The 27,104-nt window shown below is 42.0% G+C and overlaps 1 protein-coding gene and 1 long non-coding RNA gene across 5 annotated transcripts in view; one reads left to right on the top strand and one right to left on the bottom strand.

Moving 5' to 3' along the window:
• LARGE1 (LARGE xylosyl- and glucuronyltransferase 1) overlaps positions 1-27,104 on the top strand; it is a 602,000-nt gene that overhangs the window by 370,682 nt on the left and 204,214 nt on the right. The gene's annotated exons all lie outside the window — the stretch shown is intronic.
• LOC144455778 (uncharacterized) lies at positions 1,870-10,029 on the bottom strand. The gene is made up of 3 exons (XR_013484530.1): positions 9,958-10,029; positions 2,884-2,989; positions 1,870-2,004 (listed from the first exon to the last, which is right to left on the bottom strand). It is a non-coding gene; the product is annotated as an uncharacterized LOC144455778 (long non-coding RNA).

The following is a 27,104-nucleotide window of genomic DNA, read 5'->3' as shown; positions in this document are numbered from 1 at the left end:
AGACCTTTGGGTCTGGGGGACCTGGGTTTAAATCTTAGCTCTACTGCTTATTTGCTGGGTGACCTTGAGCAAGTCACTTAATCTCCTAAAACCTCAGTTTCCCCAACTGTAAAATGAGAGTTAGAATAGATGCCTGCAGATGTCCCCTCCAGCTCTAGATCTCACATCCTATGACCCCCAAGACCCCCTGCAGCTTTAAATTTGCTGCATTTTTCTCATGTAGGATGAGTTTCTGACTTTAAAAAATTAATTTCTATTTTTAAGTTAATTGAAATCTGTACCCTTATGTCAAATATGACTGCTTCAGTGCAAATCCCCAAACTTCTGTGGACTTGAGTTTCTCCATCAGCAGAATACAAGGGCAGTGGCTAAGTGGCCATCACCTTCTTTCCCAGCTATAGTTTAAGGATCCTTTTGATGACTTTTGTCAAATGCCTCTTCAGTTTTCTCTAAGCCAATAAACTTCAATTTCTTAATTATAAGAAACTAGGATAGATGTAGAGTTCAAAGGTACCTCGGAGAGCATCTAGTCCAATGCCTTCACTTTACAAAGGAAGAGACTAAGGCTCAAAGAATGACTTGCCCAAGGTCATGCATGATAGAGCTGGGATTGGAACCCAACTCCTCTAATTCCAAATCCAACAGGCTTTCCACCCTCTCTACCTGTGAGCTTTTTCCTACTTTCCTTCTCTAGAAAGACATCCCCTAACCAATGCTTTCTTATCTGCTCATCCTTTGGAACATCCAGACATCACGGATGTAGCTAATTCCCTTTGGGATCTCAGTGCAAAAAGGCAGAGACACCCACCCATCCTCAATTGATACCCATGTGGTAACTTTCCCACCAGCCATGACTGCAGGACAATTTCATACTATCTAAGCATCCCTCCTTCTCCACTCTCCAAAATGGGCAGCCACTCCCTATAGTGCTGAGCCTCAATAGAAACTACAGAACAGGATCTGACCTATCCAGAAAGGGACAGGGCTCCTTGGCAGCTGACGAGGTTAATAAAAATCACCAGGCAGCTATTAGAAAGGCTTAAAATCATTCACATTTTTATAGGTGCCTAAAAAGGCCGACCAGCACTTGTCTTTGCTCATAAAAAGAACATCTGTTAGCTCCTAAAAGACATGTGTTAGTGCGTGATGCCTGGGCTCCAAGTACATCATTTACCCCAAGTATTTTCTACACATGCCAAGGCTTTCTTCCACTATCCCCAGAATCATAACCACCTCCCATTTCCTATAATTTCTGACTTGTCAGATTCTATTCAGAGGATCATAGCGGTTAGGAACTTAGAGGTCATCTATTCCAAACTCCATTTACAGATGAGGAAACTAAGCCCCAGGAATAGTAAGCTACTTGCCCAGGTATCATAAATCACAGAGCTTGGAGTCAAACCCAGGTCCTCTGGATGTACAAGCTCTTCCCACTCTTCCACACAGACTTTCCTTCCAAGGATATTTTAAATCAAACATAGAATTATCACTCTAGAGCAAGAAGGAATCTCAGAGGCTGTCCAGGTTAAAGTCTTCATTTTACAGTTAAGGAAACTGAAGCCTTCATTGGTGAAATTATTTGCTCAAGGTCATCAAATTATCAAGCATCAGAGGTGGGATTTGCACTCAGGTCCTCTGATACCAGAGACAGCATTGTTTCCACTGTGTTACCCTGGCTCCTTATGGCTCAGTGCCCCTCAGTACGAGATTCTAGCCCACCTAGTCATCATCACTTATAAATAATATTGACTTCAGCAATTCCAGGTTTTGTCATTTTGTGGCTGTCAAGAATCTAATGGCATTGAAGAGATAGCCATTGGCAGTAAACACACACGTGCACGTTTTTGACAGCCATTAGTAAATGAGGAGAAGGTTTTGGTGATTGGTTTCATCTGCTCCTCAAGGTAAGGCTGGATGACAGGGCGGCAGGTATGTTACAGTGGAGAGTCTTTTCATGTAATGTTTGGAGTAGATGACTGTTGTCAACTCTCAGATGTCATGATTCTGTGAAAGAAAGAAGAATGGAGAGAAAAGATCAGGTCTGGTGCTTTGTTATCAGGGAAGAAAATGATTTCTTGCCTAGCCTAAGAACTCCATAAGTCATTCTTCATTTGATTTTATGAGTAGGGTGGCAGGCACAATCTTAAAGGAGACTTAGACATCTGGAGATTGGAAAACTCTAGACTGAAGAATGAAATGAAGAAAGAAATGTCCAGAATTTAATATTAATAATACATTTCATTTATAACATTTCAAGAAGTGTTTTTTCCTCAGATGAATATTGTTTTAACATGATAACTAAGCTTGGCCCCACAGTGGTGACAAAACGTGCTTCTTCTTTGCAGAGGTAGGGGACTGGGCATGTGGATCATTGGATATACTGTCAGCCTTGGTTGGTGTGTTGGTTAATTTTGTTGAATGACTTTTCTTTTTCTTTTTCTTTATCCTCTCTGTCTTTCCTTCTCCCCCTTCCCCTCTTCCCTCTCCCTCTCTCTTTCACTCCTTCTCACTCCTCCCTTCTTTCTCTCCTTCTCTCACTCCCTCTCTCTTTTGTTCTTCCTTTCCCTTCCTCTTCCTATTCCCTTCCGTCCTCCTCCTTCTTCCCCTTTTGCCTCTCCCTTTTCCTCTCTCCTCTTCCTCTTCCTCTATCTCTCCCTCCTAATTCTTCTCTCTTTCCCTCCCTCCCACTCTCCTCTCCTCATCCCCTTTTCTACCTTCCTGCCCCTTTCTCCTCTCTCTCTTTTCTCCTCTTTTCCTCCTCTCTCCTCTCTCAACCCCTATGGTTGTAGTTTATCTTTACCAAGTAACAAAAGAGAAGTGTTCCTTTTGTATTGTCACCCTCTTCTAATGGGGTCGAAGCTTGTGAATATGATTACACTTTACCTGAAGGAACCCATTAAGGGAGACAGGATGTTACTGAGTTTCAATGACATCAGCTGAGCAGGCAGGGATGTTATGAAGAGCATTGGATTGTGTCACGTCCTCTTGCCTGGGAAAGAAAATACGAATGTTTAAGGTTTCAAAAACCACTGGAGGGATTACTGCCTCGTCCTCCCTATCCCCCATCCAAGGCATCTAGTCCAAATAAATGAGCAGTTGCTCAGGTAGAAGAAGGTGAAGAAAACAGAGAGAAAACTTGGAATGGAGACGAGGTGGAAACAAATTCATTGACCAGTAAAGACAACAAAAGCAGAACTGACTGACCAGGTGGGTGAATTTGGCAGAGGCTGGGGATGTGAAGAGCTGGGCTATTATCAGTTTTATAGAGAGAGACCATCAGATTATAGATTTAGGGCTGGAAGGAACCTTAGGGATCATTTGAATCCAACTTTCATTTTATAGATGAGGAAACATGATATACGGTGACTTGCCCAGAACCTCACAGTTAGTGTCAGAGGTGGTATTTGAACTCAGGTTTTCCTGACTCCTCATCTAATATCCCATCCACTGTACCTCACCTTGGCACCCTCTCCATTTGGCCCTCCCAGAGCCCTAGCCTGGGATCCAGAAGCCTTGGCCAGACTGCCCAAGTTCTTTCTCAGTCTTAGTTTCTTCATCAGAAAAGTAGGGCAGCCGAGTACTTGTGCGTGCGCGCGCACACACACACACACACACACACACACACACACGTCCCCACTGGGATCCTTGTTTGACGGATGGTCCTCACCTTTCTTAAGTGGTGCGTAGTACCCCCAGTGCCCACCTCACCATCCCATCCAGTTTGTGCTCTTTCAAACTCAAACTCCGATTTCATTGGTTCATGGAGCTCCTGTCTAGGCACGTCCTTTATCCTTATCAGTAAGCACTTTCTCCACCACACAACCCATGGCCTTGGGGAACTGCCTGAGTCATTGTGGGGTGGAGAGACTCCTCTAGGCTCACACAGATACACTGTGGCAGAGGCAGGTTTGAACCCATGCCTTCCTGATTCGGTCCGTGGCTCCTTCCCCCAAACCAGCCTGTCTTCTCCAGAGCAGTGACAAGGATTAAAGGAGATAACATCCATTTCGGTTGTTGTTGCTGAGCCATTTCAGTCATGGCCAACTCTCTGTGACCCCATTTGGGGTTTTCCTGGCAGAGATACTTGAGTGGTTTGCCGTTTCCTTCTCCAGAAGGAAAGATGAAGAAACTGAGGCAAACAGGATTAAGTAACTTACCTAGGGTCACACAGCTAGTAAGTGTCTGAGGCAGGATTTGAATTCAGGTCTTCCTGATTCTAGGCCCAGCACTCTATCACCTGTGCCACCTACCGCCCTATAATGTGTATACTTTGCAAATATTGTTACCATCACCATTACAATCTAGTGGCTTTAGTCTCAGAGGACCTGAATTCGAATTCCATCTCTGGCCCTTACTATCTGTGTGACCTGGATAAGTCACTACCTCCATGGGCCTTGGACTCCATAGCCTCTGATTCCCTTTCCAGCTCTAAATATGATCCTGAGTCATTTCGCAGCTCTAGACCTGTTTCCCTATTTATGCCATAGGATGGAGAGGAGCTAGATGACCTTTAAGGTCCCATCTAGTCCTTTACCTGTGTCGTAAACAGAAGGACACAACTCATGCTTCCTCTCCAGAGGCAAGTGTCCTTGAGTTGCATTTTTACCTTGGTATATACAACATACACTTCCATTGCAGATTTCTCCTCTATGTCTTAAAAAAGAAAAAAAAAATCCCAATCAAGTATTCCCTTGGGCAAGCTTGAATCTTTCTAGCATTCATTCTTGTGCTAATGCCCCTCGCCTCTGTCTTCCATGAATGCCAGCTAATAGGACAGGTGAATAAGCAGGTGATGAATGCCCAGGAAAGCAAGCCCAAACCTGCCCATCACCTCAGCCACATTTAGCTTGAGCTCTGCAATAATGATGAGGCTCGGTGGACCAGGGGAGAAAAAAGCCCAGAGGACGGGCGCAGGGGTCACTTGGGTAACAAATGAAGTTTAGTCCAAAGCTTGATAGTTCAGTTTCCAGGGACCACAGAAGAATGATATTTAATAGATGGATTCCCATGCCTGAGGCCCTCATGCTAATCAGCTGTCCTCTCTCTTGACTATTTGCTTTTCTCTATTCCCTGTGATAGCTATCACAATAGCTGGCTAAGCTGTGTCAGCACCTCTAGCTCCCCAGCTTTGAGCTCAGGCCTGTTCTGCCCAGGCTGGTGTCAGTGGTAACCAGGGGGGTTTCTCAGGACCTGAGGCTACCTTTCCAATTAAGGAACTCAAATCAAGGTTTTCATAAGCAAATCTGACTGGAAAGGTAGTACAGGGCGGGATGCAACATTCTTGGTGGGGGTGGCACCTGTACAAAAGTAAGAATGACTCTAAGACCCCAGGGTCTCTTGGCTCCTGGACACAGACCTGAAAGATCTATCTGCACTAGGTCCTAGGGGACTAGAGGACTAGGGGAGAGGGCTTTGCTGACTGATTTTCAGTCTCAGAGTCTAATGGGACCCATAGCACAAAAGATGTTTGGGAAACTTAAGATCAGATCATGCTCTCATAGGTCTGGATTCATGTGGTATCTCAGATACTAGCTTTGTGACTGGACATGCCACTTCCCCTCTTTGGGCCTCAGTTTCCCCATCTGTAAAATGAACAGGTTAGACTAAATGACCTCTGAGGTCTCTTCCAGCTCTAAATCTATGATTCACTGATCTTGTGATCTAGGGATAGAAGGATCCCTAAATATTAAAAATTGTTTTTACGTGTAATTGGGGGGGTAAATGTTTTATTTTGTTTTGTTTTTTAAAAAGGACCCCGGAGATCACCATTTTACAGGTGAAGTAATTTGATTCAATTTATTCAAGGACCACTTTGGCATTTAAAGCTCTTCTCAATCTGGTCCCATTCTGCTTTTCAAGATTTATCCCACATGACCCCTTCACACACTCTAGAATTCAGCTACACTAGCATTCTTTCTCTTCCTCACACATAGAACCCTCCATCCATTTCTGATGTCAGCACACTCTGTCCCCATACCTAGAATGTAATCCCTCCCCATCTGGCCCTCTCTAAGTACCTGGCTCAGCCGAGTAGAACCTTCTAAATACAGCTTTTCCTGCCCGCTCCCCTCCCCCAAAGCCTTCCCTTCCGAGATTACTTTGTATCTGGCCTATTTGTATTTTGATTTAACTCTAGATATGCACATTTTCTCCTGATTAGAATGCAATCCCCCTGAGGAAAGGGATGATTTTTGCTTTTTGTCTTTGTATCCTCAGTCCTTAACATACTCTCTGATATATCCTAGGCCAGGGGTGGGGAACCTATGGCTTCCAGGCTACACGTGGTCCTCTACATACTCAAGCACGGCCTGTTGACTGAACCCAAACTTCACATGAGGCCACAGGTTCACTACCGCTGGTCTTTGCACTTAATAAATGTTTGTTGATGCTGTGGATACAATGATGAAAATAAAAATAGCTCCTGCCCTCAAAGAACTCACAATCTTTAGGGTATTGTTTGCAACCAGTCAATGCTGCCCATTCTGGCAACTCTTACCAATCGATCCATCAGCCAGCATTTGTTAAATCACCTACTAAGAGCCAGACAGTGGGCCAGGTGCTGGAATACAAAGACAAAATTGAGACAGCCCTTGCCCTGGAGACCCTTACATTCCATGTTGGGAATAGAACCAGTTCACAGATAAGTAAGTATAGGATATATGCAAAGTCAATACATACATGATGCTGGGCGAGGGGATGTTGGAACACTGACACCTAGAGAAATCGGGAAAGGTATTTTGGAGAAGGCTGTACTTGAGCTGAACCCTAAGAGTAGTTAGGGTTTCTAAGGATTGATTCAAAGATGGGGGGAGCTCTAGGCAAGGACCAGAGACTGTGTAAAGGACAGGGGTAAAAGAGAGAATGTCACATATTAGGCAAAACAAATAGGCCACTCGAGCTGGAGTATTGAATATGGGAGGGGGAGTAATGTTTAAATCAACTTAGAAAGACAAGCCAGAGCTAGATGGTATATTGGGTGCCAAATACAAGAGTTTCTATTTTATAAGGGCAGTGGGGAGCCATGGAGGCTTCTTAAGCAGGGTAGTGACATGGTCGGCAATAAAAATCTTCCAACCAACATGTGACTCTATATTAGGAATGCCCCCAAAAATAATAATAAGGATTATTTATCATAGTCCACACATGAACACTGCATTAAATGACCCCATTTGCTGTATCGACTACATATCTAATAACAAAAAAGAAACAACAAAATGTTGTCATTAAAAAAAAGGAATCTGTAAGCCAACAGCTCTGTGTAGCAAATTAACAGCTTCTTAGGAAAAAAAAAGTTCAATTGAGTAGAAACTCTGTTACTTTTCAGACAAAATTCCCTAGAGTCCCTCTTGTCTGGTTTCATTTCTACAACAAACCAGCTCTGTCAACCAAAGAGATAAATACAGTAACTGGACATGATGGAGATGGGCCTGTTTTTCTTCCCTCTCTCCCAGGGGGATGTGGATACAAGCTTGGGGCCTCTGCGCATCAGATTGCTAAGCTCTGTATGTCTAGGCTGAGACACCTTACTTCCAGTCAATCAGGTGGAAAGGTTTTTCCTTCCCAAGGTGTCTGTCGGATCTGTTTTCTCCACATCAAACAGATTCCAGGATGTAAAAGGATCTTGGCTACTGTAAAAGACTTGGGGCCATTGGGATATTATTACCTGATACCTAGTATAGTTCTGGAAGAGGCATCAAGGAGAACGAGTGGGATGCCGAGAGTGACATCTGAAGAGATACGGTGGACTTTGAAGAGCAATCCTTAGCATCTCCAGCTAAGGGAGACATGAGTTGGGTGAAAGGATGCTGGCCTTGGCTTCAGTGCTGGCTTCTTTGCTTATTAGCTTTGTAGGTCTGGGCAGGTCACTTCATGATAGAATCATAGTTATCATCAAGCAGTTGTTAAGAACCTACTATGTGCCAGGCACTGGGGATGCGAACGCAAGGTGTGAAACAATCGTTACTTGCAAGGAGCTTACATTTCATTGCGGGAGACACTGTAAGTGTAAGTATAGACCGAGTAAAGATAAAGGGAATAAATTCAGATAAAAATGAAGTTAAATTTCAAGTCAGATGGGAGGGATCACAGCACTAGTTGGGGAAATGAGGAAAGAGGCCATGGAAGAGGTAGTGGTGGAACTGCACCTTGGAAAAAGAGAGGCATTCTAGGGAAGGGACGTTTAAGGTCATCTGACCAACCCCCACACTCTGGAGGTTAGAAATGAAGACCCAGAGACAGAGACTTGGAAGTAACATGGCTGCCTGGAGGCAGTTGGGTGGTGCAGTGGGTAGAGAGCTTGCCCTGAAGGTAGGAAAACCTGCATTCCAGTTCTGCCTTTGACACTTCCTAGCTGTGTGACCCTGAGCAAGTCACTTACCTCAATCTGCCTCAGTTTCTTCATCTGTGCATTAGAGATAATAATAGCATCTATCTCCTAGGGTTGTTGTGAGAATCAAAACAGATAAGCTATATAAAGTGCTTTGCAAGCTGAAAGTGCTTTATAAATATTGTTGCCACTGCTTTTTAAAATTGGAACCTTGATCCTCTGACTCAATACCATTTGCAGTGAGTAGAGAGGGGCTTGTCCTGGAGTCAGGAAAATCTATATTTTGCCTCTGACATTTCCAAGCTCTGTAACCTTGGGCAAGTCATTTAATCTCATTCAGCCTCAGTTTCTTCATCTGTGCAAGGGATATCATAATAGCACATACCTCCCAGGATTGTTGTGAAGATCAGATAAGAAAACAGGTGAAGTGCTTTGCAAGCGATAGAACTCTTGCTGTCATGTTATTAGTAGTTGGACCCTCAACCCTCTGAATCGGTACTAACTTTGCCACACTGCCTCCTAAATTCAATTCAGTACACGTGCACTTAGCCTGCATTATGTGCCAGGTACTATAGTGACAAAAAAGAAAGACAATCCTTGTCCTCAAACGTCTTATTAAAGTGTTGGATTTGAAGTAGGAGGCTCTGTTTCATGTTTGGCAGTAACTCTGTGTCTTTGGGGAATTCACTGGACTTCTCTGGAGACATCAGCATCTCATCTGTAAAGAGAAGGGGGAGGCTGGATCCCAGAATCCCAGAGTATGAGTTGTAATGGACGTCAACAGTCATATGGTATGACTCGTAAGTGAAAGGAATCCCCATTATGACGTACCTGGCGAGTGGTCATTCAACCTTTGCTTGAAGACCTCCAAGAAGACAGAGACTATCCCTGCTCCAGGCTGCAAATTCCCCTTTAGGAATGTTCAACTTGGTAGGAACTTTGCTTTTGTTTTTATTTTAGTTGTTTTTTTATTTGTGTGTCTCTGACATCGTGTCTGATTTTTGTCTAATTGCAACTTCTACCCATTGCTTCTGGATCTATGCTCTGGGGATAAACAAAACAAAAAGAACCCTCATCCACATTGTAGCCTTCAAATACTTGACACCTGTCATATTTGCTCCGAGACTTCTCCCTTCCATCCTCACATGAACTCTGAGTATCCTTTCAGCTCAAAATCTATGAAACTGTGAGCTCTGTGCCTCAGTTTACCCACCTGGAAAATTAAGATAATATTATGCTTCAAATCTCGCAGGATTGCTATTGGGAAAGAAGGGCTTTGATGCACCACAAATGTTGTTATAATTGTTGCTATGAGTGTTAATGTTCCAGTAGAAAAAAATAGTGCTAATATGTTTTTACAATGGTTTAAGGTTTGCAAAGAGCTTCGTATATATTTTCTGATATTAATGAGGAAGCTAACTGAATATTGTTTCTGATTCTACGATTTGTTCCTGAAATATCATTAAAAAAAACCCAGAAGAATAGAAGAATCACAACAGGACCAGATGGAATTAGTAGTACAAGCAGATGCAAATGAAATGATAGAGGAGACCTACAGTGAAAAGATAACACTGGGTATTGTATAAATAGCCCCAAGCCCTCTGCCGGACCCCTGACTAATGTTGACTTACCGAGTAGTGAAGGTGGGACCAGTCCCCGCACTCCCCCACCTCATCCTCAGGTGGTAATTAAAGGATTGTTCTGGAAAGAATGAACAATTTGGAGTCAGACAACCTGGGTTTGAATCCCATCTGTGCTGCTTAAAACCTGGGTGACCTTGGGCAATCACTTTGCTTTCCTGTATCTCAGTTTCCTGACCTATCAAATGAGATGGTTGTTCTAGATGCCTCTGAGGTCCTTTCTAGCTCTAAGTCTGTTGTCTTAAAGGCCAGGTTTGGGTACACGGCATTGAGAGGGCCACTAGGATGTTTGAAGCCAGAATCCAAGCCTTTTGTGCTGCTGAGCCTGCTTTCATGAGTCACGGTTTGCTTTCTATCCAGGTTCATTTCAGAACATAGCATAGCCCCTGTAACTTGTGGCTCCTCAGATCTGGGTCAATTGATATTCTTTCAATAGCAATCCTGACCCACCCCCACACGTGCTGCTGCCTGCCACCATTCCTTCATTAATAGTGGTATCCTTCTCCTCTTTGAAATCGTTAACTCCCTGAGAATGGGCACCCTGTCACATCCCTCCACTGTATTCCCCCACAGTCCCGAGCATATCATAGGTAGGTGCTCAGACAACATTTGGTGATTTAATTGCATAATGCACCAATAAATTTTGGTGGATGGATCACTGGGCCTGGATTAGGAAGACCTGAGTTCAAATGTGGCTTCCCACACTAACTGGCTGTGTGACCCTGGGAAAGTCACTTAATCCTGTTTGCCTCAATTCCTCATCTGTTAAAAAAAAATTTTTTTTAATGAGCTGGAGAAGGAAATGGCAACCACTCCAGTATCTTTGCCAAAAAATTGGACCACAATGAGTCAGCCATGACTGAAATGACTGAACAAAAAAAAAATTACTACTATCACTACCACTATTATTATTATTTGTTTGTTGTGATTCAATAGTTTCAGTCATGTCCAAATCGCTGGGAATCCATTTGGAGTTTTCTTTGGCAAAGATACCAGATTATCTACACACAGAAGAGTCCTTAGTCAGTAGTGTGCCTTCTTGTCTCCAACTTTTAAGGGAAAAAAGCTTATGTTTTTTTTAAATGCCACAGTCATATTTCACTCTCTATCACTGGATTCATCAATACAATTTAATAAGCAATTATTAAGTGGGCGCTATGTGCTAGGCGTTATGGTAGGTGTGAGGGCTATGAAGACACAAGTTAAGCAGTTCTTGTTATCAAGGTGCACGTGTTCTTTTGCGAATGGAAAGAAGCCTTCCTGCTAACAACAATGTAGCAGAACTTACTGACCAAGCAGTTACAGCCCACAGAGTATGTACAGTTCGACATTCATAATCCCCTGCCTGTCTATGAAGAAAAGGGAAATGTGTTTAAGATCCTGTTCTCCAGAATCAGTGTTGGTCATTAAATTTAATTTGAGATGAATTGTCTTTAAGTGGGTACATGAAAATAAACATCATAGTCACTGTACGTTCTACAGACCTAACTTCCTAGCCTTGACTCAAACACGTCCCCTCCCCACAGTCTAGGTTCCATCTAAAATGGACCAGCCCATGTTCCCCTAGCTCATCTTGTCTTCTTCTTCCTCTCTAGTACTGGCCTCCACCTGAGGTCTGAGATGGATCTGGGGCGTCCACGTTCTATTGCATCTCTTTTTTTCCCTTCATTTTTTTCATAATCCTCCATACCTCACTTTTGTAGGTTTTCTATCCCACCACAGCTATTTGAAATAATAATAATAATAATAATAAATAATCCCGTTTCTGTCATTTACTACTTTTGTAATCTGGTACAGTCCATGTAATCTCTCCAGAGCTCAGTTTCTTCGTCTGAAAAAAAAATTAAAGAATTGAACCCGATGGCTCTGAGGTCCCTTTCAGCTCTTGGCATCTATGTAGAAGTAGGAGGATCAGATTTCCCATTTGGCACTAGCTGTGTCTGCTTGGAGAATTCACTGCACGTCATCAGCCTCTCATCTATAAAGTGAAGGGGAAGGCTAGATCCCAGAATCCCAGAGTGTGAAAGTTGTAATGGACATCAACAGCCATAAGTTAAAAAAAATGCTCATTATAAGGAGGACAAGAACCCTGCTTTTTTAACCTTTGTACCCCCATTTCCTAGCAGAATGCCCTGGGCAGAGTTTCCAACCATGAGTTGACACGTATTTGGGGGGAGGGGTTCTAGATTGAAGGTTCTTCACCTTTTTTTTGGTGTCATGAATCCCTGTGGCAGTCTGTGAAGCCTAGGGACCCCTTCTTAGAATTATGTTTTTAAGTAATTAAACAAAATGACAAATTTCTGTTAAATGTCAATGAAAGCAAAGATTTTTTTTCTGTATTGACATCCCCGGTCAGGTAGATAGATTTATCTGTTAGAATGTGTTTATCTATGCTTTGGTCTTGAATTAAGTCTTCTCTGTCAGGAATCTGTAGTGCAGCTAGCTGAATCCTAAGATCTAAAACTGAAAGCAATCTCAGACTCCACCTAGGATCTGAGATCTGGGGGAGGGGGGCAACCTTAAAGGCCATCCAGTCTAGCCCTCTCATGGTACAGGTAAGAAAACTGCCCAGAGGATAGAACCAAAAGCCTTGAGTCACTGAAGGGTTTGTGTTAGGGATATCTTCCTAAGAGTCATAACTATCCAAAAAGTAGGACGGGACCTTAAAAGGTTGGGGGCCAGCACCTCATTGGAGGGTGGAGAGCAGAGGTTGGCTGGTATCTTGTTGGCTACCTCCATAGTAAGTATTATTTTCAGGTATAGATTAGAGTAAATAGTCACTAAGGAGCCTTGCAGTTCTCAAATTCTGTCATTCTATGAGATCAAAAGAGGATATTATGATCTCAAATCTAGAGCTGCAGGAGACCTCAAGTTCACCCCACAATTGATTTTACAGGTGAGGGAAAAGGCTTGGGGATGGGAGGTGATGAGAGAGATAGACACAGAGAGAGAGAGAGAGAGAGAGAGAGAGAGAGAGAGAGAGAGAGAGAGATGCATACGCAAATTGGAGAATTGGAGATAGTCCAGAGAAGAGCTGTGGTGATTAGGATTCAGGAATAGACAACAGAAGAAACATTAAAGGAGCTAACTGTCTGTAGCTCAGCAGTTAAGAAGAGATGGTTCAGTGCATAGGGAGGGATGTTTCATGCGTGTATGTGTTTTTAAATGGGCTCTGAGCTTGCATGTATTTGAATGGCCTAGAGGAAGAATATTTTTGCCTGGCAGTATAACAAATATAACTTGAAGGAGAGGGAATTGACATTGACTGAAGGAAAAGTGAATATGTTCGCTGACTGTGGAAGAGAAACAAACTCATTAGTTAAAATTAAAGTGTGGCTTATGAATGGTCTTCCACCTGTTGGGGGGAAGGGAAAGGAATATAAATTTCTATAGTTCCTACTATGTGCCAAGAGCCATGTTAACTGCTTTACAAATATTATCTCAATGGATCCTCTTAACAACCATTTGATTTTCACAACAGCTATGTTATTAGGTCCTATTATTATCCCCATTTTACAGATGAGGAGATTGAGGCAGACAGAGGTTAAGTGGCTTGCCTAAAGTCACACAGCTAGCAAGTGTTGAACTCAAGTCTTCCTGACTCCAGGCCCTCTGTACCACCTAGTTGCCTCTGTTCATGAGCAATTAATGAGCTATTAGTTAGCACTTTGGATGAGGGTTCTGAAAGATTGTATAACTTCACAAAAAGGATTCCTTCTCACTATCCTACACCCCAGCCTTATTTCTAAGATGCTGCGATTTTGTGTTTTGCTAAATGACAGATAGACTTGGTTCAGAGAAGGCAAGATGAAAATATAGTACACATTTAGAGAAGATTTAGGGAGAAGAGAGAATGTTGCAGGGTTTTTTTTTTCCTTTAAGGGATAGTGAGATCCTCTCTAGAAAAAGAATGAAAACTGATTTATAACTCAAGATCTGTAACCAACTAGTGACAGATCTGTTACCCCATGCGTCCCAGCTCCCATGTCCTTCAGCCTGCCCCCTTCCCCAGGCCTGTGTAGGTGGCCTGCTCTCTTTCCCTCCCCCCCCCTCATTAGAGGTAACAGCGCCCCCTTCTGGCTCAAGGCTTTAAAGAATTGATATTCACCAAAAAAGATAAGAGCTCTGTTCTCCACAAAGTAGATATTTTCCATAACTCTGCTGCAGAAGCCACATTTGCATCCTTGCCTTTCCAGGAAAAGAAACTTGATCACTCATGGAAAGGAACTGGTGTCTAGGACCAGGTCATCTTCAGAGAATGGCTCTGCCTAGGCTGGAGGCAGCCTCATACATTCCGAGAGGTAAACAGCGATACCTCACCATGTTTTATTTGGCATGGCTCATTCCTTCGTCCTCTGGGAAGTTATTTTCATAGCTTGATCATTTTATCAAAGGTTTTACTACCACAAGAATCCAATGCATCATTACTCCATCCAATTCCATGATGGTGAGGGAAATTTTGATTTTCCTCAGGAGTTGCGGCCAGTTTCTACCTGAGTAACCTTGGGCAGGTCACTTTAAATATTCATATTTGAATTACCCTGGCTACCTGTTCGACCTTGGTATACATTCTTCTCTCATCACACACTCTATACTCCAGTCAAACTCACCTTTCTTCTTCCTCACACATGACACTCCATTACCCACCTCGGTACTTTTGCAGAGACTCATGCCTGGCATGAACTCCTTCCTCAATCCAGCCTCTTATAATTCCTAGGTTAAAAGCTCAGATTTGTGCCACCTCCTACATGATATGGTATTGCCTTCTTCCCTCCCCCATTACATTGCATTTACTTTGTGTATATTTTATGCTGATTTATATGTGCACACATTGTTTCCCTCAATAGAATGTAAGCTTATAGAGGGCAAGACTGTCTTACTCTTGTTTTTGTAAAGCCCTGAACTAGGACCACATGTCCCAGGGATCCAGAGACAAAATAGTCTCTACCTAAAAGGAATTTATGTTCTATTGGGTAGGTACATGTGTATAGATATGTAAATAAGAGGTAAGATGAAAAGTAAGAGAGCAAAACTAGAGGTGAGGGTGGGTAGAGATCAGAAGAAACTTCATAGAGGAGAAGATGATAGAATCCTGAACTAATTGTTAAAGAAAAACACAGATGCTAAGATGGGAAGCCAGGAAGAGGACCTAATTACATAGCTGTTGTGAGAATCAAATGGTTGTTAAGAGGATCCATTGAGGTAATATGTGTAAAGCAGTTAACATGTCTCTTGGCACATAATAGGAACTGTATAAATTTGTATTCCCTTCCCTTCCCCCCCAGCAGACCATTCACTATTATTCATTATTATTAATGGGACCATGAACTATTCTCTGAATCTGATGATCCCCTCATTTGACATTCTTGATCTCTATGCATTCGTAGAAACTCTAAAAGGGAATGGTGTGAAATAAGGTTGGAATGTTAGGTTCCTGCCAGGCTCTAAGAGGCATTGAATCCCAAGCCCAAAGAATTATCTTCCACAAGATTTTAATTCCTGCCAAATATTCCCAGCATGGCTTAGTGGAAATAGTACCAGACCTTGGGGAATTCCCTTCCTTTCTCTTGGCCTCAGTTTTCTCACTTGCAAATTAAGGAGATTGGAGTTGATGACCTTTGAACCATTTGCTCTCCCCACTCAATTCTCCTATTCACTGAATATATTTTAATAGCCTAAGGTATACTAGGAACTGTTGTTGGTGCTGGAGTCACAAAGAGCGGACTGAGGTGGGGAGTGAAATACTATTCCCTGTCCTCAAAATTATATTATGCTAGAAATCTTTGGTTCAGAGGACCAGCTGAGAGGTATCCAGAGGCCCAGCCTCGGCCTGGAGTTAATTGTTCCATATCTAGCACAGAACTTAAGAGTCAAGAGGACTCAAATTAAAATCCTACCTTAAATACTCACTAGCTTCAAGACCATCAGCAAGGCATTTACATTCTCTAAACCCCAATTTCCTCAACTGTAAAACAGTAATGATAAAAGCAACTGGCCCACGAGGTTGTTGCAAGGCTGCAGGTAAAGCATTTTGCAAATTTGAATCACTTTGTTAATGTGAACTTAGTTTTCTTATTGGCGGACCTCTGCCTTGAGCCATAGCTCCATGGTACTATCTGATGGAAACAGCACTGGCCCCAGGACAAAGGAGTTCTAGTGTCCTACTGTTACCAACTAGTTGGGTGACCCTAAGCAGATCTCTTGCTCTTTCTGGGCCTCACTTTCATTTCCTGTCAAATGAAGGCGTTGGATTGGATGACCTCTAACCTGCCCAAGTACAGCCTTAGAGGGATTCAAATAATGGTTTTCTTCACAATGCCTCATCACTTAGCATCAAGCCTCCTGGAGCCCTGCTTGTGTCTTCCCACACTAGAGTTATTGTAGTAAATGAGGTCTAACTGAGGTATAGTTATTACTGGGTGAAAACTGCATGGCACTGGCCAATTTTAATCTAATTAAAATGAATTCTTGAACTGGTCCGTTATAGGCCATTAACAGTTCAGTCCCCTCAACATTTTAATTGTCTCAACCAATGGACCGACTTTGAAGTCCCACTGCAGTATTTCTAAAACAGAAACTCATATAGAAGTCTCTTGTCCCCATTCAGGGAGATGGGCTGGATCTGCCCTGCCAGCTCTAACCTATAGTAATTAAGCTCTAACTGAGATGCAGTGTGGAGGAGAAGGGGCAGTTAGGTGATGCAGTGGCTAGACCACTGGGCTTTGTACCAGAAAGCCCTGAATTCAAATCCAGCCTCACGCACTGACTAACTTGTGACCCTGGTCAAGACACTTAATTCTGTTAGCCTAGTTTCCTCATATGTAAAATGAGCTGAGGAAGATTTTGAGATGGCACACCACTCCAGTATCATTGCCAAGAAAATCCCAAATGGGACCATGGAGAGTTAGACATGACATGATTGAAATGACTGAGCAACGACAACATGGAGGAGTAGAAAGAGAAATGCTGTGAAAGTTAGGAAAACTTGGGTTCAAGCATTGTTTTGTACACATAATAATCGAGTGACCATGGAGAGAGGTACAGCAAAGAGGGCATTGACTCTGGAGTCAAAGATCCTGGATTCAGATCCTACCTATGCCACTTAATACCCATATGAGCATGAACAAGTCACCTTACTTTCCTGGGCCTCAGTTTTCTCTTCTGCAAAATGAGATAGTTGGACTAAATTGCCTCTGTGGTCCTTTCTGGCTCCAAGTTATGATTCTTTTATCTGTGGTTGAGTGACATAACTTCTTTGGGCCCCAAGCAACTCTCTGAGACAGTAGTTACAGATCTGCATGGGTGGAGGAATTTTATGCACAGTGAATTCTACCAGTGCTCCTCAGCATTGTAATCACAGATGCAGCCTAAAAACAATGCTACAACTAGTGCTCAAAAGGCAGCATGGGGCAGTGGGTAAAGAGTTAGCCCTGCAGCCAGAAAGATGGGTCCAAGTGTGGCCTGTCAAATACCTGATGTCTCTAAAACTATAAATTGCAGAAATAAAGGCTACAAAAATGTCCTGCCCTTTAGGTAAAATAGCTTTTACACAATCTTTTAAAGTTTGCAAAGTTTATTGACTGTCTTATCTCATTTGATTTTCATAACACCTTTGGATACTATTATTATCTCCATTTTACTGAAACAGAAACTGAGGCCAAAAGGTTAAGTGACTTTCTCAAGGTCTTGTAGCTAAGTAAGTGTTGAAGACAATATTTGAACTCAGGTCTTTTTGACTCCAAGTTCAATATTCTACTGGCTACCCCACCTAGCTAGAGTTCTTTACCTTCAAAAAGAGTTTCCTTCCCAACATGCCAGTAAGCTGGGTCCCCCAAACTTCATAGATGAGGAAATAGGGGCCTAGAGAAAAATCAATTACCTAAAGTCTATCAGCTAGTAGGTATCAGGGCCAGGATTCCAACCGGGGTATTTGGACTCCACGTGCCATGCTAAGCCATCTTCCTGAGTTAACCCTACTCCAGCTCCTTGGGAGGTTTGGCTCTCTGTTCTTGGGTTGTTTTTTTTTTTTATTATTTCACTACTCTGGCCTGTTTTCTTCCTCATGGAATTTGCATCTTGGCCTCTTTCTGGATCAAGCTATCATTAAATTCCTCAAGCAAAGCTATTTTCTTGCCACTGCTATTCATTTTTCCCTGAGTCTGTTTGCAAGATTCAGGGCACTGGACATGGAACAGTCTGGAATTAGGACAACACCAGTTTGGAATGGTTCCACACATGGCAGTCTCTGATTTCACCAGGTTTTGCCTTTTTAGGGGCATGCAGAAATCCCCGCCAAACTTTAGACACAGGCAGTTCTTCTGATTACCTTGAAATTAGTCTCGATTACCCTAAAATTATTGAAGATTGACCACCATGCAAAGTGGGCTCTCTTTCCATTAATCTTGCTAACTGGCTGTATCCATTACAATTCCTTTCTCCTTCTGGGCAGTCTTTCTTCGCTGAGCCAACCAGTGGGTTTGTCCTTTTTCTCTTCTTCTCCCAGCAGCTCCTTTCTTGCCTTCCCAGGGTATCTGCATGCTATTTGATTAATGGGCACATTGCTGCACATGTTAACAGCTGTGCTGCTGCCTGTTTTCCACTGGTATCACCATCTGGCAGCAGGCTTTGAATCATCTGTGAGCTTCAGGTCTTGGGTCTGGGGATTTGGAAATGTCCTTCTTTCTTGTGGCTGCACTGGGCAACACAGGGATGTATAGCTAGCTGGCTCTGACAAACAAAGAAATGTTCCTGCCTTCACTCCATATTTTGCCCATCCCCCTCTTACTATCTCCCACCCCCAAAACCCACTCCAAATCCCTGTGTAGACTCTGCATGAGCTGCTATATAGACTCTCCAACTTGGCCCTTGAATAGAGTAATCTTTCCTAACCTCTGGGTCAGGAGTTCTTAACCCAAAGTTCATAGACCCCCATGGTTGTATGGTCAATTTAAGGTGGTCTGTGAACTTACTTGGGGAAATAAATCTTTATTTTTACTAATCTTTCCTTTGTAATCCTGTGTATATGATTTCATACATTAAAATTTTATTTTAAGAAGGGGTCCATAGGCTTCATCTTTTTGCAAAGACATCACACACACAATTAATAACTGTTCTACATGTTCATTTATTAATTCACTCATACATTCAGCCAGTCAGTCAAATATTCATTAAAAGGTATTTATTCACTACTCATTGGTTCAGTACCTTGCATTGTGGTAGATGTTTGATGAATGTTTGATGAATAGAAATGAAAGTATGTCCAAAGTACCATATGTTTAGGTTCCATGGTGTGGGTGGGGAAAACCTTCTTAATGAGGGCATTATCCCAAAGTAGGATAGACTGCTTCAGGAAATATTGGGCTCACCCTTATTGGAAGTCTTCAAACAATGGTCAGATGGTCACTCCTCCCATATTTTGTCAAGAAGATTTTGGTGCAGTATTAGAACAAGATCTTGGCCTAGTCACTTAAATTCCTTGTTCCTTAGTTTTCTCCTATGCAAAAGAAAGCAGTTGGAGCAGATGCCAACTGAGGGCCCTTACAGCTTCAGATTATGATCCTATGACCCATGGACAAGTTACTCAACAACATCTCAGTGCCCTCATCCACTTTCTAAGATGAAAAATCATGGGCATTTTGAAGACTCCTATGGGAGGGAGTTTTCACACCAAGAATTAATTTTTTGCACCATACATTTTTGATGGTCCCAATGGTCCCTTCCCATTCAGAAATTCTGATTTATGATATTTTGGGGGATAAATAAATAAAAAAATCATTGTCCCTTCCCATTAAAAGGCTTCCAATACAGTAGAGGTGTGATAATAAGCACTAATGTATACCTGTACATAGTACTTCAAACCTGCGAGTTACGTACTACAACTGTTATTATGCCTATTTCACAGGTGAGGAAATTCAGGTTTGGAGGTCTGGGGATGTTTTGTGATGTGTGTCACAATAGAGTGACAAGGTTTTGTTTTGAAAGTACCTGTTATATGTTATATTGTGTGTTGGCATTTGGAGAGAATTTTGCTATTTAGTTATTTCAGTTGTATCTGACTCTTTGTGACCCCATTTGGGATTTTATTGGTGAAGATACTGATGTGATTTGCCATTTCCATCTCCAGATCATTTTACAGGTGAAGAACTGAGGTAAGCAGGGTCAAGTGACTTGCCCAGGGTCACAGAGCTATGAAGTGTCTGAGACCAGACTTGAACTCACACCATCCTGACTCCAGGCCAAACACTCTATCCTCTGTACCACCTATCTGCTCTAAGTGAGGAGAGGAAGGACAATGGGAAAGATGGAAAAGACTAAGATAATAATTTCCCATAGATACCCAGCAAGCAAGAACTTGAACCTAGGGCTTCTGACATGCTTTTTCCATTGCACTTCACTGCCTTCTACGTATGCCACTGGCAGGTGATCTAAATACCGTGGGTGCTAATAACAGAAGATTAGATCAGTGATATCTTCTGATGGGATTTAAAGTCATAAAATCACTTCATGTTACAGATGAGAAAACTGAAATCCAGAAAAGTCAGAAAAAGGAGATATTCCCTTACCCCTTTATCAGGGCATGCTGGAAGAACTACAACATGACATTTGTAAAAATTCTCTTTCTAAAAGGGAAGCACCAGAAACTCTATAGAAGTATGAAGGAGGGAGGAAAATACGGCAGTGAAGGAAAATAAAACAGCTGTTGCTGTTGGGGTACAAAGGAAGACTAGTGCTGGAGGAAGAGGACCTAGGTTAGACCTCCACCTTTGCTGCTTACTACCTGTGTGAAATTGGACATGCTACCTCAGTTTCCTAATCTGTAAAATGGAGGCAGTTGAATAATTATTGTCTGAGTTTTCTTCTACTTTTAGATTTATGATTCTATGAAGCTTTCTGTCTCCTGGGAATTCACCACATTAGCTGCTGACCATGGTGCTGATATGTCATCATGTGAAAACCTGATCACCCATGCTGTGCAAGAAGTGGAGTTAAGTACTGTTTAGGGGAGGATAGATGTGCTTTCTACCCCATCATTTTAGCAGACACATACACATGCATCAAAGTCAGCAGTGAAATTCTAGTCATTGCTCATTTTATGAGTATACATCTTAGAGTGCTGACATTTTCTCAGAGGATTGTGGCTTGGACTATTTCAGAGCATTTTCAAGGCCCTGTCAAAGAATACTATGTACTGCCCTTACATCTGTAGTAAGGCTTTCAAAAGGATGTGTAGTTGAATAGAAAGTGTACTGATTTGAAGTCATCAGATCTGGGTCTGAGCCCTAGTTCTGCAATTTATTAGCTGCATGACCTAGGACAGTCACTTTTCATCACTAAACCTCAGTTTCTTCATCTGTAAATGAGGATACTAATACTCACACCAACTACCTCATTAGAATTTTTCCAAGGAAAATCCTTTGTCTATTTTAAAGTGCTATGTAAATGAGGCATTATCGTTATATCTCTCTACTCCTATTCAGTGTGAATCCTGTTTTTGTTGTTGTAGTTTTGTTTTTGTTTTTGTTTTTTTGCTTTTTGGCTAGGTAATGGGGTTAAATGACTTGCCCAGGGTCACACAGTTGGGAAGTGTCAAGTGTCAGAGGCCAGATTTGAACTCAGATCCTCCTGACTTCAAGGCTGAAGTTCTATCCACTGTGCCACCTAGTTGCCCCCATGAATCCTGTTCTTGATCAAGGATTATGATTACTTGTCCAGAGAAGTGGGTTACTCATCTTCTCTTTGTCCTTGGAAATAAAGTCAGTCTCTTTATACTATTGAGCCCATGGACTGGTCTTCAGCAGTGCCACCAGCAGATTGATGGTTTATGATGAAATCTGATATACCCACTGGCTCTGTTTGAGATACAGTGTTCTGAGGTTCCATTTGCTATTTTTCAGTCATTTCAGACATGTCCAAATCTTCATGATGCCGTTTGGGGTTTTCTTGGCAGAAACACTGAAGTGGTTTGCCATTTCCTTCTCCAGCTCATTTTACAGATGAGAAAACTGAGGCAAACAGGAGTAAAGTAATTTACCCAGTATCATATAGCTAGCAAATGTCTGAGTCCATATTTGAACTTTGGAAGATGTCTTCTTGACTCCAGGCCTGGCACTGTATGCTCTGTGCCACCTAGGTGCCATATTTCCCAACATATAAAGCAAGCTACAGAAGACATCTTAAAATTCTGGACTTCAAATGCTGTATTTTGCATCAGTAAAAGATTTGTCAATTATAACCACATTTGGAGGTTATGACACAAGATCTTTCTACTTGGAGCTCTAAGATAACACGAGAGGCACCATAATAGAGTGGGATTCTGGCTTAGATTCAGGAGAGAGCTGGATTCAAATTGCACCTCAATTACTTCCTAGCTTTGTATCCCTGGTAATGCCACTTAATCTCTCTGAGATATCAGTTCCCATGTCTATAAAATGGGGATAATAATAACTGCAATAAATACCTCACAAGATTGCTTCAAGGAACAAGTGACTAAATATATGCATGGCTCTTTGCAAATCTTTGTGTACTGTAGAAATGGCAGTTAAGATCACGGTAATATTTAGAATGTATGTATGGTCATGCAGCAGCCACCTGTGGAAACATCTGCACAAATTACAGCAATGCTCAGTAGTCCCAGATTGGCCTCATTAGTCATTTAAGAAGAGTTCAGTAGATCTAGGTGAGAAATAATCCCCCTCTCTGATAGATGTCTGGTCATCCTAGTGTTTGTCTGCCATGTGAGACTTTAGTGTGGGGTTATGGCTATCACACTATGAGATAAGAACTGTAGAGTACTAGAATGGGGGTAGGGAAAGGAAGTGATCCTCTGGTTTAGTCCTCCTTATTTTTCTGCATTTAAGAGGGGAGACAGGGATAAGAAGAAAGGAGAGAGAGAGAGAGAGAGAGAGAGAGAGAGAGAGAGAGAAGAGAGAGAGAGAGAGAGAGAGAGAGAGAGAGAGAGAGAGAGAGAGAGAGAGAGAGAGAGAGAGAGAAACATAACTCTTAGCCTTCTATGCATAGCAATGAATAGAATGCAGAAAAACGGCATTGTAGGGCTGGATAAAAGTTCCTCTCTAACAATCTCTCCTCCTCCCGCATCCACATCTTACAGTTGGTGCAACATTCAGCTAGATGAATGAAGAAACTGAGACCTAGAGAAAGGTTAAATGATTTCCCTAAGGTCCCATAGACAATTAGTGTGGTCAAATTATTCCGGACTACTTTAAATATTATCAAAGAGATCATTATTGCTTACATTTAGAGAATTAAAAAGACAAGTGGGAGAAAAACAAAGTTAGACCAAGGAAAGCTTTGCTTGGGAAATCAGCTATCCAGGGAACAGTGTATTTGTGAGATCAGGGGACTTTCTTTTTTTCCTCAGTGAAGGAGCAGAAATGAATGTGCACTGTCTCCCTTCTATGTTGCTGACTTATTGTAAACCCAATAATAGGGGTCAGAGGATCTAGAGTTAAATTCTGCCTATGAAACTTGCTGCCAGTGTGACCTTGGACAAGTCATTTAGCTTTGCTGAACCTTTATTTAAGAGGGGATACAGGGATAAGAAGAAAGGAGAGACAGAGACATTTGTAAAATATTTGTAAAATAGGTTTGATCTAGATGGTGTTTGAGGTGTCTTCCAGTTCTACATCTATGATCCCATAATAATCAGAGCTATGGAAGTCTAAAGGGTCCTCTCTAGTAAATCTAGAAGTAAAAAAGCTGTCCTTCCAAAATACGGATAAAGTTGGGTTCTGGACTTGTGAATTCATTGTCAGAAGGAATGTCCAGGTGAAGAAACTCATTTTACCAATGTAGATTGGCACCTTCTCTACAGCTTCTGATCTTAGAGAGTTATCTAGACCACTGAGAGGTTGAAGCTTGCTATTTGTTAGAGATAAAATTTAAACCGATGGCTTTCTGGCTCTAAGGGCAGCTCTTTATCCACTATACTGTGCTATCTCTCTCCTGAAATCTGTGTCTTTATGCAATGGCTTCTACTCACAACTTTGGCACCATTTTTCCTTAGTATCTTAAAGCCCTTGACTCACTGTGGTGGGCAAGGTAATGTAATGTTCCCATTTTGCGGATGAGAACAATGAGAAATGGAAAGGGTGAAGATGGCTTATGTCTTTCTAGTAGAGTATGAAGGGTATGTAAGAATCCAGAATGAAGATGTCATACTCCTCCAACTCTGCAAATATCTACCTGGGACCACACAATCAAAACTTGCAAATTGATGATGATGCTGCTGATGACGATGATAACAGTAATAATAACTCACATTTTTGTAGCATTTTAAGGTTTGCAAAATGCTTTACAAATATTATTTAATTTGATTCTCATAACAACCCTGAGAGGCAGATATTATTATCACCATTTTAAAGAAGAGGAATCTAAGGCAGACAGAGGTTGTGACTTACTCAAGGTCACACGGTAAGTCTCAGAGGCAGGATTTGAACTCAGGTGTTCCTAACTCCAAATCTAGTGCTCTTAAGAACTATGCTACATAGCTGCCTATTGATGTCAATTGGTGGCTAATTTATTGCTTAGAGTTAGTGATGGTCATTAGTAATTGTCACTAATCACCCTTGAGAGTAAAAGAGCTTTGGCAACACCTGCAGCATTTGAAGTCTCCATGGAGGCTGCTGACCATTGCCTTCTTCATTTTTTTAAACATGCAAACCAAGGTGTATTTCTGTGCATGCTTCCATTAAAGTGGCAAGAAACTCTTACACGTGTTGCAGTTTGTAATGAGTGTTAATAGCAGCTAGTTTTGTTTTAGAAGGATAGCTGTGCTTGTGTGACTTGAGGTGCTCAACCTTGGGGTCAGTCTTTCTAATGTCTGTGGTAATTCTAGGTTTTATGATGAAACTTCCTTAAAGAGTGTCATGTATCAGTGTCTGACTTTAGAAAGGAAGAGGATAATTAGACTATCACAAAGAGCCACTGAACCTCAGAAGGGACCATCAGAGCCTTTGGTTTTAGTATCTGGGAAACACACGAATGAGCTATGTGATTCTAAGAAAGTCACCTCACTTTTCTGGACCTCAGTTTACCCATATATAAAATGAAGAGGTTGGATTAAATAGTCAATAAGGTAACCTGCAGTTCTAGATCTCTGCCCAGGGTCACACAGCTGGTATCTGAGGCCAGATTTGAGCTCAAGAAGATATCTTGTTGATTCCAAGCCTGCTTATCTATCCACTATGTCACCTACTTGCCCCCCTTATTTTAGAGAGAGGAAATGGAGTCCTGAGGCAGTTAAGTGATTCATTCAAGCTTAGACAGAAATTAAGTAATAATGATGGAACTTGAACCTTGGTTCTCTGACTTGAAATCCAGTTTCCTTTCCAGCACACTATGCCTTATATTAGAATGTAGTTTCCTTGAAGGCAGGGACCATCTCATTCTTGTATTCATATCCTTAGTGGCTACTACAGTGTCTGACTTACAGAGTTAGGACTTAACAAATGCTTATTGCTGAATTGAATGATTGATTGAGGCCATGTGTGGTGAACCTGCTCACCTAAAGTGTTCCTCTAACTGTACCTCTCTTCATCCAAGACTGTATGACCTTAAGCAAATCATTTAACCTCTCTCAGCCTTTTCTGACCATAACCCCACCCTTAGGCAGAGCAAGAAGGGAGAATAAACATAGATGATATGTGAAACCAGACAAAAGAAGAAATTTAAGCTGAAGTTAATTGAGTCTGATTTCTTAAGCTCCAGATAGAGTTCACAAGAGACTTCTAGAACTTTGTTTTCTAGGGCTCTTTGAATTAAGAATTAGGATGCTTACCTGACAGGTTTAGTGCCCCTGCCATCTGCCTTGGACCCAGGGGACTCTACACAAGGCAGTCCTCCTCTGTGGATTCCATCTGCAGTTGCCCGAGTTTGATTTTTGTAGTTGGAAAGGTATATGAATCTTCCTGAACACATGGCCGGCCCCACATGATCAAAGGCCCTAAGTGTATGAGTGTTTGAAGTTGACAGATGTTGAGTTGTGTGGGGCCTTGTTGCTTGGCTAGGGGAGGGAGTCAGTTATCAAAGGAAATGCTGATGGGCCTTGCTGTTCTCTCTGTGTGACACAGAACTCTGAAATGGAAGAATCCTCAAAAGTAGGAAAACTTGGCATGGGGAATGAGTTATGAGAATGAAAGGTCCAGTCTCTTCGGAGATGGAAGTTCAAACTTGCTCAGTTACTCATAATTAGATTACTGGCAGCCACTCCTACAGGGCCAGTGGGGTTGTAGAGAGAATGTTGGATTTGGAGTCCACATATGTGACTTCAGATCCTGTCTCTGGTACTTACCACCTCTTTTACCAGGGGCAGCTGACTGTATTTCTCTAAGACTGTTTCCTCTTCTGAAAAATGGAGGCATTGCAGTAGATGACCTCTGAGGTCACTGGCTTCAGGACCTTAGAGAGGTCCTTTCTCACTGACACTTAGTTTTTCTTCTCTAAAATTAAAGTTCAGGATTAGATGATCCTAAAGATTATTTATAACTTTATTAGAAGCTGTTGTAATGGTAGCTGTAATATAGCCCCCACCATACTCCCACCTACCAGCTCTGACATGAAATTTTTAAGGTCCCTCCAAGATCTGACTTTCCCTTTCCTAGGATCCTCCCAGTCCTTATATTCTACATTCTAAACTCCCTCCTAGCCCTGGCATCTCATGTTCTCAGGCCTCTCTTAGCCCTGACTTTTTGATTTTGAGATTTGGTTTTGTTTTAACATATCCATACATAACCAGTGGGCTCAAAGGTTGACACTGGTCATTCAGGGTCTGACTATTATAGATCTCTTATTACAACCTGCCTACCAACTCCTCTAGCATATCAGGAAAAAGGTCTGATTATAATATGTACTTCAGGTCAACTGGATGCTTCAAAGGTCACTAGCAAAGAACAGCATCTAATGATAAAGGCAGGTGACTCAGAGTTTAGGCTTAAGAACCTCTGGAAGGATTGGTTCAGGGAATCTTACCCAGCACCTCCCTTGCTTACTATGGAAACTAATTAATCCTTTAGTTTATCTGCCCAAGGAACCATTTCCACACATTCTTTTGGATTAATATTTTTAAAAGTTAATATGGTATTTTTTTGTTTTGTCTTCTATCAGCCTTGCCTTCTTTTTTC

The sequence above is a fragment of the Phascolarctos cinereus genome, unplaced genomic scaffold (genome assembly GCF_003287225.1).
Source record: "Phascolarctos cinereus isolate Bilbo 61053 unplaced genomic scaffold, phaCin_HiC Scaffold_1;HRSCAF=81, whole genome shotgun sequence".
Classification (NCBI taxonomy): Eukaryota; Metazoa; Chordata; class Mammalia; order Diprotodontia; family Phascolarctidae; genus Phascolarctos; species Phascolarctos cinereus.
The sequence above is the reverse complement of the archived record's forward strand: the minus strand, read 5'-3'. Positions and strand labels throughout refer to the sequence as shown.